Source organism: Portunus trituberculatus, chromosome 35 (assembly GCF_017591435.1).
Source record: "Portunus trituberculatus isolate SZX2019 chromosome 35, ASM1759143v1, whole genome shotgun sequence".
NCBI lineage: Eukaryota > Metazoa > Arthropoda > Malacostraca > Decapoda > Portunidae > Portunus > Portunus trituberculatus.
Genome location: NC_059289.1, coordinates 18,196,773 through 18,214,272, shown reverse-complemented (window position 1 = coordinate 18,214,272; position 17,500 = coordinate 18,196,773). Strand labels below are relative to the sequence as shown.

General features: G+C 42.3%; 1 protein-coding gene across 1 annotated transcript in view; it reads left to right on the top strand.

The window, feature by feature from the left end:
* The window catches only part of LOC123512920 (homeobox protein PKNOX2-like), a 217,564-nt gene that overhangs the window by 34,114 nt on the left and 165,950 nt on the right, over positions 1-17,500 (top strand). The window lies entirely within an intron of this gene.

Sequence of the window (17,500 nt, the reverse complement as noted above, 5' to 3'; positions counted from 1 at the left end):
TCTCTCTCTCTCTCTCTCTCTCTCTCTCTCTCTCTCTCGTGAAATCAATGAATATCAACCTAAAATAATAGAATAACGTGACTCAGAAGGGGGAAAATGAAGATATAAGGAGGAGGAGGAGGAGGAGGAAGAAGAAGAAGAAGAAGAAGAAGAAGAAGAAGAAGAAGAAGAAGAAGAAGAAGAAGAAGAAGAAGAAGAAGAAGAAGAAGAAGAAGAAGAAGAAGAAGAAGAAGGAAGAGGAGGAGGAGGAGGAGGAGGAGAAGAAGGAGAAGGAGGAGGAGGTTGAACAAACGTAAACAAGAAAACAAAATAAAAATATAAGAGAGGGAAAGTAAAGAGGAAAACAAAGAAAAAAATAATCTTGGATATTTACAACATTATCTCATTATTTTTCCCCGTTAATTATTTTCTTTATTTTCCTGGCATTTTTTTTTCTTATTATTTTTGCATGAGTAGGAAATGTATTAGTAACAAGTAATTAATTATTCCTTTTTTTTCACTGCAATGTTCATTCTAGAAAAAAAGGAAAAAAAAAAGAAATGCTGATAAATGGAGGAAGATAATGAAAGAAAAGAAAGAAAAAAGACTTGCTTCATTTATTTATGTATTTAAGTGATTCCATTCAACATTTTATCTTCATTTTTATCTTTTCCATCACGCTTCACAAACATTTTTTTTTTCCACTATTTATTTAAGCAATGTCTATTTTTACCCTTCCTTTTAATCTTCATAACAAACACCTATCATTCAAACCTCAACTTTTTATCGAATTTAGACCTTTCCTTGCCTTAATGAAAACCTCTAAACCATTAATGCGTCTCTACCTTCGTGTCTATTCAATTACAAGCACTGGTCATCTTACTCTGCTTTGAATCTTACATAACAAACATCTATCATTCAAACCTCCATTTTTTCATCGAATTTTAACCTTACCTTACCTTAATAAAACCTCCTAGTCACTAATATATACCTACATTCGTATTTAACTCTTTCTTTGCCTTAATAAAACGTTTAAATCATTAATATATCTCTACTTCCATCTACCAACTCAACACAACCTTCCAGACAACTATCCCCTCTTCTACATTGAATATCCTCGGCCTATTCTTTACTCATGATCTAAACCAGAAACTTCACATCTCATCGCTTGCTAAAACAGTTTCTATGAAGTTAAGGCGTTCTGAGGCGTCTCCGCTACTTTTCTCGCCCCTCCAACTGCTAACTCTGTACAAGGGCCTTATCCGTCCTTGTATGGAGTACTCTTCGCATGTTTGAGGAGGTTCCACTCACAAAGTTTTATTATCTTAGATAGGGTGGAATCAAAAGCTTTTCGTTTCATCAACTCCCCTCCTCTGACTGACAGTCTTCTGCCTCTTTTTCGCCGCCGGAATGTTACATCTCTTCCTATCTTCTACCGCTCTTTTCATGCTAACTGCTCTTTTGATCTTGCTAACTGCATGCCTCTCCTCCTCCTGCTACCTCGCTGCACAAGGCTTTCTTCTCACACCTATTCTGTCCAACTTTCTAATACTATAGAGTTAACCAGTACTCTCAATCATTCGTACCTTTTTCTGATAAACTCTGGAACTCCCTGCCTGTGTCTGTATTTCCATCTTCCTACGACTTGACTTATTTTAAGAGAGAGGTTTCAAGACATTTGTTCCTTTCTTTCGGCTGACTGTTGACCTTTAAGGGGACTGGCAATTAAGTGGACTTTTTTTTTATATATTTTTCGTTGCCCTTGGCTGGCATCCCCTCTTGCATAAAAATCCTTCGAATTTAACCCTTTCCTTCCCTTAATAAAATCCTTTAAATCAGTAAGATATTTCTACCTTCGTGTGTATTCATTCACAAGCACTGGTCATCGCATTACTTCTCCAGCCAGCGGTCTGTGAGCTTCGTGTTGTGTGCTGCTTCTATTCTTATCTTGAACAAATCTCTTGCGTCGTTTCCCCTTACTGTGTTTAAGCTTCCTTCTTGTTTGTTGCCCCTTGAGTCTTTTTGCTGCTTGAGACATAATGTAAACAGCTTTGAGGCTTAAGGCGAGGACAGGGGAGAGAGAGAGAGAGAGAGAGAGAGAGAGAGAGAGAGAGAGAGAGAGAGAGAGAGAGAGAGAGAAAGGGGAAGAGAAGAAAGGGAACGAGAACAAAAACAAAACAGTTAAGAGTTAATTGCAAGAAAAATTTGTAAGGGAGAGAGAGAGAGAGAGAGAGAGAGAGAGAGAGAGAGAGAGAGAGAGAGAGAGAGAGAGAGAGTAAAAGGAAGAGAACGGGAGGGGAAGATGGGGTGAGAGATGAGGGGAAGGCGATTGCAAAAGTAGGGAGGAGAGGGAGAGAGGGAGAGCAGAGGAGGCTGCAAACATGAAGGGAGAGTAGCGGAAGAGGGGAGAGGAGGATGAAGGAGAGGGAAAAAATAAGTAAAGAGGGAAGATAAGAGAGACCACAAAGATCAGAAGAGGGAGAGAAGAAGGTCACTGGATTAAGAGAGAAGGAAGAAGAAGAAGAAGAAGAAGAAGAGGAAGAGGAGGAGGAGGAGGAAAAGAGGTTAGAAAGAAGAAAGTGAGAAGAGAGAAATATGAGGGAGAGTGAAAATATTGAGACAAGGAAGAGGGGAAAGAGGTTAAGAGAAGAGGAATCAAGAGAAAAGAGGTCACAGGAAGGGCTGCGAGTATGAGGGAAGTGAGGGGAAGTGAAGGAGGGGATGCAGATGGGTGTGTATAGGATAGAGGTGGGGGGTGAGGAAGGGAAGGGGTGAAGTTGATGGTGTGGGGGGGTAGGGGAAGAGGGGAGGAGGGGAGAGGAGGGGTTAGCAAAGTGGTGGATGTCGTAAATCACTCGAAACTTAAACCGAATGACGATGATGTGAATTGCAACAAGAAAGTCACTCACCTCCTGTCTTCCTCGAGTGTTTATGTTGCTGTGCCCTCCCCTCCCTGCCCCCTTCCCTCCTCCTACCCCTCCTTCCTTCCTGCCCCCACTCCTCTTCTCCCTACACACCCTACCTTCTCCATCCTCCTACCATCCCAACTCCCCACTCCCCACCCGTAGCCTTGTGAAAGATTGCATGCTACTACCCATCCCTCCTCCTCCTCCTCCTCCTCCTCCTCCTCCTCCTTCTCCTAACACTTAACATCTTCCGCAAGTATCATGTGTGTTTGTATGGATGTGTGTGTGTGTGTGTGTGTGTGTGTGTGTGTGTGTGTGTGTGTGTGAAGAGCATCGTGCATTTAAGTGTATGTGTGTGTGCGTAATCTGTGTTGATGTTCGTGTGAGTGTGTGTGTGTGTGTGTGTGTGTGTGTGTGTGTGTGTGTGTGTGTGTGTGTGTGTGTGTGTGTGTGTGTGTGCGTATCATAAGAGGGTGTTAAGTGGTGTTCATTCTTTGTACGTGTTTGCATTTAAGCTTTTATCGCTTTTTAACTATTTGCACACGAGGGAGGCAAAACAAGCACATGTATCTGAGCGTGGGCGGGCTTGGAATGTGTGGGCGGGCGGTGGTGGGCGGGCGGGCGGGTGGGCGGGTTTAGTCTGTGTGTGTATCTTGATGTTGTAGTAGTGTTTCCCTGTATTTGTGTGGTGTTTCTGTGTGTTATTAATGAGTTGCACTTGAGTTGTTATCTGCCAACGTATTGACACCTGGTTTTTAAAGGGATGAGTTAATTAGATAAGGATAAGGTGAGAGAGAGAGAGAGAGAGAGAGAGAGAGAGAGAGAGAGAGAGAGAGAGAGAGAACCACTACCACCACAAAACCACATACACCCCTCACACACCCTCACACCCCGCCTGCACACCCACACCCCGTCCACATTTAATGACACGGAGGAAGAGTGAGTGAATCCTCTTGCGTCCCTTTGCGTGAGATCGAATTGCCTAAATAATTCCACTAATGCGCTGCGCTGCCATCCAAATAAAGAGTTGGAGTGTGAACCAATTATCCGATCCTTTAAGAACCTTATACCCGTGTTTACAGTTACAAGTGCGAGGGTTTGAACGAGAGGGCGGGCTGGTGGCGGCGCTGGTGGTGGCGGTGGTGGTAGTGGTTAATAGGAGGAGGAGGAAGAAGAGGAGAAGAGGGCACTAGAAGAGAAGAAAGGGAAGGGTAGAGGGGATGATGAGTAAGAAGGAAGAGGATAAGAAGATAAAGGGAAGGGGGAAGAGAGTAGAAGAAGAAGTAGGAAGAGAGGAATGAGGAGGAGGAAGAACAGAAGCCGAAAAAATAGAAAAAGGGAAGAGAAGAATGTGGAAAGCAAGAAGAAGGAGAAGAAATGAACGAAGATGAAGAAAAGGAGGAATAGTAAACAGAAGAAAAGCGAAAAGGAAGAAGAAGAGAGAGAAAATAAAAGAGAGAAGATGGAGGAGGAAGAAGAAAGGCTAAAAAAAAAAGATAAGATGAGAGATGAGGAGGCGAGATATCGTTAAGGAGCAAGAGAGAGAGAGAGAGAGAAAGGAGAAGAGAAAGAGAGAGAGGGAGAGGTGAGGGGAGGAGATGAGGGGAGAAAGCAAATGTTAGGGTCAAGAAGAGGACAGGAAGAGGGGTGTTTTGGGGTCGCCTTGGTGGGTGGAGAGAGGAGAGAGGGGGGAGAGGGGAGAGAGGGGGAGTGTGAGTGGTGATGGATGGGCAACAGTTATCAGCCATCGGGGTGTGGTGGAGGTGTCGCTGGTGAGAGGGAGAGAGGGAGAGGGAGGGAGAGGGAGAGGCAACAGGCGTGAGGGTGTGAGAGGGAGAGGGAGGGATAGTGTGGTGTGGCCTGGTGTGGTTTGCTGTCCTGTACGATAACGTTGTCTTGTGTGAAGATTTGTACGTAATATATTTTTCTTGTTTCTTTTTACTTTTATTCTTCTTTATCCATTTTTATCAGTATTGTTTGAGACAGGTGAGCTTTGAGGGCTGGGTCACGTGAGCACATCTTGCAGACAACGGAAAGACATTGAAAGAATAATAAATGAAGCTGTTAGTTATTAGGCCTATAAGTGACTCTTTTTTTTAACCCCTTCAGTACCATGACGCGTTTCTTTACCCGCTCTGCTTACTATTTGGTGATTTTATGCAGCTTCAGAAACTTATGTAGGGGATTAGAATAGTGAAGACTGTGGCCATTAATCATCTGACCTCCATAAACCCTTCCTGATGTCAATAAAATGATCTAATCGTACACAAATCTCAAGGTAAAAATGTGTCCCAGTATCGAAGGAGTTAAGCCTACACGTGACTGTCCTCTGTATTATCTACCTATTTCCCGCCTGCCTTCCCTATCCATTCATTTGTCTTACCTTCTTATAAGTCTCCCTAATGTCTCAGCACTTACAACCCGATCACTGAGTCTATATTTGGTGTCTGATTTCCAATACGTCACTTTTCACTCTTTTCACCGTTACTTTTCACAGTCCTTCCAGTTTTCCAGTACTTTGCATCAACTTTTTCCAACTTTCCTTAACAGATTGACTCGAAGGGGAAAAAGTAAAATATCTTGGTTTTATTTTTACTTTCCCGTGACTTGAATGTTTCCAGAAGTGAGAATCAGTATGTTTTCTCTTTTCTCTTTTCTTTTTTTTTTTTTTTTTACGTCAGAGAGAGGCTATATAAATGTGACTCTTTCTTTTCCTTACTCTCTTGGATTTTTGTTTAGCGTTGAGAGAGAGAGAGAGAGAGAGAGAGAGAGAGAGAGAGAGAGAGAGAGAGAGAGAGAGGAGGAATGAACGTACGATATCTCTCTCTCTCTCTCTCTCTCTCAAGTTTATTGGCGTATCTCTTTCGCTTGTTTATTGTTTTGTTTATGCGTGTGTGTAAAGAAGAAACAAGTCAAAGAGGGTCATTACCACTGCCGAGGGAAACAAGCGAACCATTGCTGTTTGTTCACGTGACGCCACAAACCCGCCACGTGAAAGCAAACACACACACAAACAAATGGAAGAGTTTTATGAGGAGCTTCGAGTGTGTGAGTGTGTGTGTGTGTGTGTGTGTGTGTGTGTGAGTGTCTGGCTGGCCGCAAATAGACCGCACACACACACACACACACACACACACACACACACACACACACAGTTATATTTTCATCTTCAACTCATAAGAAATAAAAAAATGATAATATAAAATACACGTAGTTTCACTTTTTATATGTTCAAATTCAATAAAATAATCATAGTAATAAAAATAATAAAGATAATAATAATAATAATAATAATAATAATAATAATAATAATGATAATAATAATATAAACACCTCTAAACGGAAGCAAAAGTAGGAAGAGAGAACAATAGGTGAGGGAACTGGAGGAGGAGGAGGAAGAGGTGGAGGAGGAGGAGGAGGAGGAGGAGGAAGAAGAGGATGGAGGGTGTCCTTAGGGAAGAGGATGTAAGGGGGCACTAGAGAGAAGAGAGGAGGAAGAGGAGGAGGAGAGGTGGAGGAGGAGGAGGAGGAGGAGGGAGAGAAAAGAGAGAGAGATGACGGGGAAGAAGGGCCGGGGAGGGAAGCTACGAGACCATCGAACTGCTGAATAAAGCAATAGAGAGAGAGAGAGAGAGAGAGAGAGAGAGAGAGAGAGAGAGAGAGAGAGAGAGAGAGAGAGAGAGAGAGAGAGAGAGAGAGAAAACATAAGCAATCTCTAATTCATGATGCTCAGCCGTTCACACACACACACACACACACACACACACACACACACACACACACACACACACACACACACACACACACAGATTGCCATAATACTTCTCGGTCACTTCACAAATTATTTCCAGCAATTTATCGGCAAGGCAAACGTTTATGTGTGTGTGTGTGTGTGTGTGTGTGTGAGAGAGAGAGAGAGAGAGAGAGAGAGAGAGAGAGAGAGAGAGAGAGAGAGACATGGATAAGGAGGAAGAAGAAAGAGGAGAAGGAAGAGGAAGAGGAGGAGAATGGAGGGTAGAGAGGGTAGGTTTGGGAGAGGTTTGAGGTGGAGAGGGAGAAGAACACTGGTTTTTGAAGGAGGAGGAGGAGGAGGAGGAGGAGGTATTCGTGAGTGAAGCACCACCTCCTGCCAAATCAGCGTGTGTTCTTTGTCCCCTTGTGGGATGCTGAGAACGCCATCCTGCAGGGCCAGCCTTTGTCTCACTCTCTCTCTCTCTCTCTCTCTCTCTCTCTCTTTACCTTCCGTTTGTGAATTAATACGAAGGAATATCAGTTTTTTTTCTCGTTTTTCCGGTTTTTTCCTCACTTCCTGCCTTCGTTTATGTAAATTTCTCTTCTTTCACGCTGCATTACACTGGCGCAACACGTGTACTGGTTAACATACTCGTCTATTCAAGCACCTCCATGTCGCCTCCCCCTTCTCGCCCGCCCTTGCCAATCATGCTGCCTAGAAAGTAATGTGTAATGTAAAAGTAATGGTGAGTTTTGTGTATTTAATGAGGTGGTGGTGTGTTTCTTATTGGTTTCCTGTGTGGTGTTTGGATCGGAGAGAAATGTACGTGTAGATAAATGGAAGTTGTAGTTGTAATATGACGTAAATAGAGCTAGAGAGAGAGAGTGAGAGAGAGAGAGAGAGAGGGAAGGGGAAGGTTGCGTGGAGAAATGGTGTGAAAATAAATGCAATGCTAGTAATTAAATAAATGAAGTGGAAAAAAAAAATATATATCCATGACGAGATTCTTAATTACGTATGTGTCTTGCATGTAAGGGTCGGTATTGCATGGCGGGCTGTGGTGGTGGTGGCGGTGGTGGTGGTGGTGGTGGTGGTGAGGAAGAAGAGGAGAATTAGAAGGACTGTAATGTTTGTGTTTGTTATGATAGTGGTAATAATAATGATAATAATAATGATAATAATGATAATAGTAAAAATGATAATAGAAATAATAGTAATGATAATAATACTTTGTTTTTATGGCGAGGGGAAGGTAATAAAAATAGAGTGAAACGGACCGGTAAGGGAAAATTACACACACACACACACACACACACACACACACACACACACACACACACACACACACACACACACACACACACACACACACACCCACCCACCCACCCACCCACCCACCCTCCCTCTTTCTCTCTCTGTATCCCATTCCCAATCATCATCATATAAATATCAACATCACACACACACACACACACACACACACACACACACACACACACACACACGCTAGTAAATAATTGAAGTTTTGGAACCATTTGCATTTTTATCCCAGCCTACATAACGAGCTGTGATTCTAATTGTGTAGCGGGGTGTGTGTTTGCGCCTAATTGCTTGTAATGGCACCGATGATCACAGTTATACTCGTTAAAACGCGCCATATTTTAGGCCAAAGTGGCGTTATATGAGAGGGCGGATCATTATGCCACGTGGACCCTCAATGAACGAGTGAGGTGCTGGTTGATCGCTTTCCAATTTGGGGGCTTGTGATCACTAGCTACCTCTCTGTGTGTGTGTGTGTGTGTGTGTGTGTGTGTGTGTGTGTGTGTGTGTGTGTGTGTGTGTGTATATGGTTGAGTTTTTTTTTTACTTTTCTTTTCTGTGTATTTTTCTTTTCTTTTTTTTTTTTGGTATATAGGGAGTGACTTTATTGTTGTTTTACATTTTCTTATTTGTGTGTGTGTGTGTGTGTGTGTGTGTGTGTGTGTGTGTGTGTGTGTGTGTGTGTGTTTGTTTTCTGTTTCTTGTCGTTCCGTTGTCGCAATTCATTTATCACACACACACACACACACACACACACACACACACACACACACACACACACACACACACACACACACACACACACACACACACACACACAACAAAAAACCGATACACACATTATTTTCATACAATTTTCTTACCCTTTCAATCTCTCTCTCTCTCTCTCTCTCTCTCTCTCTCTCTCTCTCTCTCTCTCTCTCTCTCTCTCTCTCTCTCTCTGTTTGATCATTTACTGTATGGAGTTAATAGCAGCGGCCCTCGTGCTGTGATTGGCTGTTTGCAGTGGATTGGGCGATGATTGGTTGAGTTTAGCTTGATGGCTATTGGTGGACGAAATACAGTGGCTTGTAATTGGCGGAGAGCAGTAACGCGCTTGTGATTGTTCGAATGGGTAGTTTATTGTTGTGCAAAGCTGAGGCACTACGGCTAAGAGAGAGAGAGAGAGAGAGAGAGAGAGAGAGAGAGAGAGAGCTGCATTGCCCCTACTATTACTACTACTACTACTACTACTACTACTACTACTACTACTACTACTACTACTACTACTACCATCCTAAGAGAGAGAGAGAGAGAGAGAGAGAGAGAGAGAGAGAGAGAGACATCGTCCTCCTCCTCCTCCTCCTCCTCCTCCTCTCTCCTACTACTACTACTACTACTACTACTACTACTACTACTACTACTACTACTACTACTACTACTATTACTACTACTACCATCCAGAGAGAGAGAGAGAGAGAGAGAGAGAGAGATACCATTGTTGCGCAAACATACAAATAAAATAAAACGAAAAATAAATTGAAAAAAATAAAACATGAAGATAAAAAAAAAGAATACAAATTGAAGAAAGAAAAGGGGAAAAAGTAATAAATCAAAGGAAGTAAGAGTAAGAGTGAGAGTAAGAGTGAGAGTAAGAGTGAGAGTAAGAGTGAGAACTTTTATTTTTCCCCCATTATTATTGTTATTATTATTATTATTATTATTATTATTATTATTGTTGTTATTATTTTTTTATGCAGGAGAGAGAGCCAGCAAAGGGCAACAACAAAAAAAAAAAAAAATAGGCCCACTAGAATCTTGGCTCCCTCGAAGATAGGTAAAGAGTTAGCCAGAATGAAAAAAGATACACTGATAGGTATGCTTCTGATATACTAAAGTTACCTGTGTTTTCCCTCTTTTCCAGGTGAGTGCAGGTGTGGCCGTGACGTGAGTGTGTGCCGGGCAGGTGTGAGGTGAAGTACATAACTCATTAAGCTGTCACGTTTACTGGGGAAAAAAGTGAACATTAACTTAGTTTTTCCTGTTTCTTTTTCCTATAAACATTCTTTCCGGCAATTTGATTTTCGACTTTACTTGATAATGAGTCTTTTTTTTTTAGTGAAGGTTTATTAAGTATTTGTTGTGGAAAAAGGTAAAATATGAAGGGTTATCTGTCTCTTTTTTTAGTAAGATTTATTGACATTTTATTATATGTAAGTAGGTAAAATGTAAAGGCTTTCTCAATCTTCTGCTTCTTATTATTCTTCTTTTTCATTTTGAGTTGAATAGAGAAAATAAAGAAATATAGTCCAGTTTGTTAACATTTTTTTTTTTATGGAAGTAGGTGAAATATAAAGTGTTTCTCTATCTCTTCCTTATTTTCTCGTTTTAACTTTGATTTGGATGGAAAAAGAAATATAGACTAATTTATTAACGTTTTATTTTATGGAGGTATGTAAAATATAAAGAGTTTCTCAATCTTATGCTTCTTTTTTTCATTGCAATTTTGATTAGTAGGGAAAAATATAGACTAGTTTATTAACATCTTATTTTATGGAAGGAAGTAGAATATAAAGGGTTTCTCAGTCTTATGCTTCTTTTTATTTACTTTTGCTTTCATTAGGATGGAAAAAATATAGAGCAGTTTTTTTTAACATTTTATCTCTTGGAAGTAAGTCAAATATGAAGGGTTTGTTGGTCTTATGATTCTTGTCTTGTCACTTTGATTTTGATCTGGATAGAAAACAGACGAGTTTATTATTGGTTGGATAATTTCACCTTGAGACTTTAAATAGCGGAGTAAATATCGGTTTGGGTTTTCTCATATACCTCGTTTCTTTTCGCCTTTTGAGATGCAAGTTGCGAAATTAAATGATTTATGTATATACATTTTCTCTTCACATCCTTTCCCCACTGATCGTTAAAGATAAATGTACGGAATTACCAACGAAAATTAACAGCAATTCTAGGTCGGGATGTGATAAAAACCGTTTCCAACTTTTGAGATGAATAAATAAAAACGAAAAAAAAAAAACAGAAAAAAATATAGAAAAAAAAATGAAATCTGTGAATGTGATGCACCAAGACACGTTCTTAATACTTTTGCGACTTAAAGGATTACCTCATTTTGTTTATCTTACTGAAAAAATGGATGAAGTTGAGATGAGTGCAAGGCGGCTGTGTCCACGTGGCTGTCAGAGAAGAGAGAGAGAGGCAGACCGGGGGCTTTCAGAGGAGGAATTAAGTAAGGTTGCCAATCCGTAAGTGTGGCCAGCGTCTTTGTCCCTGCCTAGTGTAGTGATCCGGGGTAAGCAGGAGAGAGAGACGCGAATGTTGCCAGTTTATGATGCGTGTTTGTTTGTGTTGCTTCTGCCGCGTCAGTCAAAACGGAGGTGTCGGAGTGAGAGAGAGAGAGAGAGAGAGAGAGAGAGAGAGAGAGAGAGAGAGAGAGAGAGAGAGAGAGAGAGACGCAGACACACACACACACACACACACACACACACACACACACACACACACACACACACACACACACACACACACACACACACAGTTCCCCCTTCAAGTTATGGCGTATGTATGTTAATTAACCCATGTGAAATTATGCATGAAAATTCACGCATACATAATATATACAGTAACCATTGCCTCCTGTATCTATTTCCCTACCATTCTCTCTCTCTCTCTCTCTCTCTCTCTCTCTCTCTCTCTCTCTCTCTCTCTCTCTCTCTCTCTCTCTCTCTCTCTCTCTCTCTCTCTCTCATCCCTCCCTCCTCCATTATCTTTCCTTGCCTCCACCTTAACCCCTTCAGTACCACGACGCGTATACATATTCACTCTGCTTACTATTTGGCGATTCTATACAGGTTCAGAATCTCATGTGGGGGATTAGAATAGTGAAGACTCTGGCCATTAATCTCCTGACCTCTATCGACCCTTCCTAATGCCAATAAAATCGTCTAATCACACACAAACTCATGGTGAAAAAAAGGCGTCCCGGTACTGCAGGGGTTAAGCATAGGAAAAGGAGTCACGATCCAGCACTAACGGTTTCCCACAGAACACTTGTAATTTGCGTATGATTTCCTTTACTTTCTTCATGTTAAGTGTCTCGGGAAATGATGTGTGTGTGTGTGTGTGTGTGTGTGTGTGTGTGTGTGTGTGTGTGTGTGAGGCTTCTTGATATTGTTCTTGTTACTTTCTTGGTGGTATGAATGAAATAGTGGCATGGACGAGAGAGAGAGAGAGAGAGAGAGAGAGAGAGAGAGAGAGAGAGAGAGAGAGAGAGAGAGAGTAAAGGAGTAGGAATATAAAGTACAACCTTACGATCCCTTACATAAATGAGCCGAATTCCTTTCTGAAAGTGATCAAAAGTTCAGGAAGGGGAGCGAGGAGGAGGAGGAGGTGGAGGAGGAGGAGGAGGAGGAGGAGGAGGAGGAGGAGGAGGAGGAGGAGGAGGAGGAGGAGGAGGAGGAGGAAGAGGAGGAGGAGGAGGAGGTGGTGTAGGAGGAGGAGGAGGAGGAGGAGGAGGAGGAGGAGGAGGAGGAGGAGGAGGAGGAGGAGGAGGAGGAGTAAATGTGGTAGTGTGACCCAACTTCTCTCAGGGTAAAGACTCTCGTAGGAGTCTTAACTTAGAGGGAGTAGCGCCCCCCTCCTCCTCCTCCTCCTCCTCCTCCTCCTCCTCCTCCTCCTCCTCCTACTCCTTGTGTGTCCTCTCTTCGACTTGCGCTCTTTGCCCTTTCTTCTTCCTCTCCTTCTTGATCTTTTTTTTTTCTTTTTCTTCCTTTTTTCCATTTTTTCTTATTTTCTTATTTCAGTTTTCCTTTTTTTCCTCTTTTTAATGTATTCAGTTCTCTCTCTCTCTCTCTCTCTCTCTCTCTCTCTCTCTCTCTCTCTCTCTCTCTCTCTCTCTCTCTCTCTCTCTCTCTCTCTCTCTCTTTATAGTCTTGTTTATTGTTTCTTTGTTGTTTTGTCTTAAACGTGGCTTTCTTTTGTCTCCTCCTCCTCCTCCTCTTCTTCCTCCTCCTCCTCCTCCTCCTCCTCCTCCTCCTCCTCCTCCTCCTCCTCCTCCTCCTCCTCCTTTATCTTCTTTTTCTTGTTCCTTTTCTTTGTCTAGTTCTCTTCTTGCTCTTTTCTTTCCTCCTTTTTTTCGTGTCCTTCCTATTAATTCTTCCTTTTCTAGTCCTCCTCCTCTTCCTCCTCTTCCTCTTTCTCTTCCTCTTCCTTTTCTCGTCCTCCTTTTCCAGCCTCCTCGTACAAACAGTTTAGTCTCCCTTTGTGCCGCCTCCTCCTCCTCCTCCTCCTCCTCCTCCTCCTCCTCCTCCTCCTCCTCCTCCTCCTCCTCCTCCTCCTCCTCCTCCTCCTCCTCCTCCTCCTCCTCCTCCTCCTCAGTGTACATACGCATACTATATAAAGAAAATACACTTAAAAGGAGCGAAAAAAAACACACATTGAATTGAAGCTTTGAACGAAAAAATAAGACAAACAAAATGCGAAGGTTTAAAAAAAATGGAAATGGCGCAACGAAGGAGGAAATGAAGAGATAAGAAGAGAGAGAGAGAGAGAGAGAGAGAGAGAGAGAGAGAGAGAGAGAGAGAGAGAGAGAGAGAGAGAGAGCGCAAAGGAGAAAGAATTGAAAGATACGTTCGGAGATGAAATTTAGATAACATGGATAAGAGCGATTAAAGCGAGATTGCATCAGAGAGAGAGAGAGAGAGAGAGAGAGAGAGAGAGAGAGAGAGAGAGAGAAACAATCTTATATCCAACTTCTATAAGAGAATCACTTTTTTTTTTAAACTTGGGAATTCCTTGCACATAAAAGAGAGTTTGGGAAAAGTTTCCTTTTTTCCCCTTCTTTAAATAGCGACGAATGATGATTATATTACGTACCAAGAAATGAGATTAGGGATTGGAAAAGGCAACGGACGGGGCGGAGAGAGAGAGAGAGAGAGAGAGAGAGAGAGAGAGGGAGAGAGGGAGGGAGGAAGAGGGAGAGAGAGGAAGGATGATTAAAGGACGGTGAAGTTGATGAGAGAGAGAGAGAGAGAGAGAGAGAGAGAGAGAGAGAGAGAGAGAGAGAGAGAGAGAGACAGACAGACAGACAGACAGACAGAAAAACAAACAGAAACACACACAGAAACACACACACACACACACACAGATAGAAACGGACATTAACCTAACCTAACAGACAGACAGACCAGACAGACAGACAGACAGACAGACAGACAATCCAAAACACACAGAATGAAAAAGAAGAAAAACTCATTCACCATTCAGTTTCTCTACCCCCCCCCTCTCCTTTCTCTTACCCTCCCCCCACCTCTCCCTCACTCCCTCTCTCTCTCTCTCTCTCTCCCCATCCGTCCCCGCCTCCCCGTTTGAGTCTCATAAAGTGGGCCGCGAAAGAAGGCAACCCCGCGATATCTGCATAATAGCATCGTTACAGCGGCAGTTTAGCCAAAGCATCACAAACTTTAAAAATCACAAGAGAAAAAAAAAATAGAACAAAAAATGATAAAAAGAAAGAAAGAAAGAAAAGAAAGGGTTTAGATTAGAATACAGTTTTTTTCTCTCTCTCTCTCTCTCTCTCTCTCTCTCTCTCTCTCTCTCTCTCTCTCTCTCTCTCTCTCTCTCTCTCTCTCTCTCTCTCGTCTCATCTCCTGATTAACACTGTCTTACCTGTTTCTAAGCATCACCTGAGAACTTGACAGAGAGAGAGAGAGAGAGAGAGAGAGAGAGAGAGAGAGAGAGAGAGAGAGAGAGAGAGAGAGAGAGAGAGAGAAATGAAGTGTAAACTGTTCAAAATAAAAGTAATAAACAGACAAAAAGATAAAAAAATACGGTACATGTGAGAGAGAGAGAGAGAGAGAGAGAGAGAGAGAGAGAGAGAGAGAGAGACCAGTGAAGCATAAAGTCTTCTATACGACGGAGGCTGTGACGTAAGAGATAGAGAACCACCAGGAAGAAGAAGAAGAGGAGGAGGAGGAGGAGGAGGAGGAGGAGGAGGAGGAGGAGGAGGAGGAGCATTAGGTTCTTAGGAGATGTATTCTACAGGTTAATGACAGAAGGTAATGGCCTGAGATGTCCTTAATGACGTTAGGTAGGATAATTACTAGGATTTATTAACTATTGAATCCATGAGGCAGCTGAGCGATGGAACGACCTAAGTGCAAACGAGCTTCACTTAATGCACGGCGCTGGGGCGGGGCTGAGCTGAGGCGCGCGGGGTAGGTAGGGGTGACTTCGGGTTTGGGGAAAGAGAGGGGAGTGGGGAATGGGGGAGGGGAAAGGGAGTGACTTGATGGGAGGGGGAGTGAGGGGAATGTGGGTGGTGGAGTGAAGGGGGTGACGATGAGGGGAATGAAGGGGAGAAAAGGGTCAAGACGGGGTGTAGGGGTGTCGGAAAGGTGTGGGTGTTGGGGAAAGGGCTTGACTTTGAGGTGAGGGGAAGTGAGGGGAATGGAGGGGAGAAAAGGTCAGAAGGTTTAGGAAAGGGGTGACTTAGGGGTGAGGGGAATAGAGAGGGGAAAGAGTTAGGAGGTGTAGTAAGAGTGTGGATGGTGGAAGGAAGTGGGATGACTTGGTGAAGGGGAAGTGAGGGGAATAGAAGAGAGAAAAGGATCAGTAGGAGGTGTAGGAGGGTGTGGGTGGTGGAAGGAAGGGGGTGACTTGGTGGGAGGTGAGGGAATGGAGGGGAGAAAAGGTCAGGAGGTTTAGGAAGGGTGTGATGGAGGAGGGTAGCAGTGACCGGGGTCGGGGAGAAGTGAGGGGGAATGGAGAGGAATAAAGGATTGGTAGGTGTAGGAAGGATATGGGTAATGGAAAAAGGGGAAATGAGGGGAATGGAGGGAGAAAGGGTCAAGAGGAGGTGTAAGAAGGGTGTGGGTGTTGGAGGGAAGGGGGTTAAGAAAAGAGGGGTGGGAGGTGAATGGGGAATGAGGGGTAAGGTTGGGGTTTTGTTAGGTTAAGTTAGAATGGGTTAGGTTAGGTTAGGTTAGGATAGGTAAGGTTAGGTTAGGTTAGGTTAGGTTAGGTAAGGTTAGGTTAGGATAGGTCAGGTTAGGTTAGGTTAGGTAAGGTTAAGTTAGGTTAGGTTAGGATACGTCAGGTTGGGATGGGTTAAAGTTACGTTTGGCTGAATTAAGTTAGGTTTGCTTACTTAAGGTCAGCTTAGGTTAGATTAGGTTAAATTAAGGTTAGACTAAGTTAGATTAAGTTTGGTTTGGTTAGATTAGGTTAGATTCCTCCAAGCTGTATGTGGTTGAGAGAAAGGTGAACAAGTAATGAATATAATTGTAGTAATGGTGGTAATTGTAGTAATGACTGTGTTGGTGGTGGTGGTGGTGGTGATGATAATTATAAAGGTGGTGGTGGTGGTGGTGGTGATAGTGATGGCATAACTTTACGGAAGGAAGAGAGTGGTATGAATCATCTTCTGCATCATCTTTTTCATTACACATTCAGATCATTCCTATATTCAGAGAGAGAGAGAGAGAGAGAGAGAGAGAGAGAGAGAGCAACATTAAATTAACAACAACAAAAAATGCAATATTACAAAAAAGTTAACGAATGAAAAAAATAAAATAAAAATACAGAAAAAAGCAAAGAAAACGAAAAAAAAAGAAGAAAAAGAAAAAGAAAAGAAATTTGAGGGAGAAAAAAGAATAAATAAATAGACAAATAAACAAACACACCAAACTGAATTAAAAGCAAAAATGAAAAAAATAGATAAAAATATAAAAAAAGAGAAAGAAAACGTAAACTGGAACCCCAAAAAAACAACAACATGCATAAATAGAAAATGGGAAGAGAAACAAAAAAGAATAGAAATGAAGGGAAAAGAAAAATACGATATGCAGAATATAGAAAAGAGAGAAAAAAAGAAATACAATAACGAAAATGTAATGCAAGCAGGTTAACGAAAAATATGGTAATGGAATGAGAGAGAGAGAGAGAGAGAGAGAGAGAGAGAGAGAGAGAGAGAGAGAGAGAGAGAGAGAGAGAGAGAGGACAAACACAGATAGAGAGAAACGAAGAAATTGATTAAAAAAAAGAGAAGAGAAGGAACTAAGAGATAAGGAAGAATGATATGAAGAGGAAGAGGAGGAGGAGGAAGAAGAGGAGAAAGAGGAGGAGGAGGAGGAGGAGGAGGAGGAGGAGGAGGAGGAGGAGGAGAAGAAGAAGAAGAAGAAGAAGAAGAAGAAGAAGAAGAAGAAGAAGAAGAAGAAGAAGAAGGCAGAATTAGGAAAGAAACAAAGAAGAAGGAGAAATGAAATAATGAGAAAAGAAAAACAACAATATGAACGAAATAATAAAAAAACACAAAGGACAAAAAACACAATAATGAAAAGCAAACTAGACGAAAAAGACCCAAAAAAAAAGAAAGAGAGAGAGAGAGAGAGAGAGAGAGAGAGAGAGAGAGAGAGAGAGAGAGAGAGAGAGAGCAAAAAACACACGAAAGAAAGAAAAGAAGAAAGGAGAGGATTAACAACAGCTACACACCCAGAGAGAGAGAGAGAGAGAGAGAGAGAGAGGGGGGAACTCCTTTCGATGACGGGCCCTGAAATCGAGCCCCGAGGAA